Here is a 901-nt window from a genome sequence, read left to right on the forward strand (position 1 = left end):
AATTGAAATTTTAAATATTTTTAAAATATATATTTTAGTTATTTTAATTATTAATTTTAATTATAAAAATATATATTATTTATTAATTGAAATTAACAATTAAATAAAATTACTAAAATATTAGTATTTTAAGAAGATTTAAAAATTTTCTATACGATAATTGTATAGGAATAATATAAAGTAAAGTGTTAATATGTGTATAAAATATTACTATTGGAGGGGTAGTACTATATTATTATGATTATCTTTTATGGTGTAAATGTGGGGGTGATGGAAGCAACAAAAACTTTATTAGATTCCATAAAGCACTTATATTACTTGGTGATGAGTAACAGAGAATGGGGAGTGTTTGGTCAATTAACAAAGGAGACAGTCATTCCCCTAAAATTGTTCAAAAAGAGTAAAACTTTGAAAAGCAAAAGCTGCCATTCCCATTCCCTTCACTCTCTCTCTTTTTTTCTGTGACCCACACATCTTTTTTCTGCAAACTATGTTTCCTTCCTTCTTTTCTCTCTCACCTCCGTGCCCAGCTAACTTCTTTTCTTTCTTTTTTCTTTTTTTTTTCCCTTTTCTTTTAATTAAAAAAAAAAATGCTAGCTAACTTATTAGTTATAAGGCTAATAAAAAATTGGTAATTTACTTTAATAAAATAATTGAAATTCAAAACTATATAAATATTCTTAATAGAATTTGGTTATAAGTATGTTCTATTTCAATTTTTTCCGATCAAATTGGTTTATTTAATTATTTTTATGTTGATAGCTTTTGATTTGTTGTCTCATTAATTAGGTAAGTTTTAGTATTTTATGTTTATAAGAGATTGTTAGCGCCACATTTTATAAGAAAAAAAGGTTATGGATGTTATATATTTAATCTCTGAAAAATACTAAAAAATCAGTAA

This window comes from Arachis ipaensis, chromosome B04 (genome assembly GCF_000816755.2).
Source record: "Arachis ipaensis cultivar K30076 chromosome B04, Araip1.1, whole genome shotgun sequence".
Taxonomy (NCBI): Eukaryota; Viridiplantae; Streptophyta; class Magnoliopsida; order Fabales; family Fabaceae; genus Arachis; species Arachis ipaensis.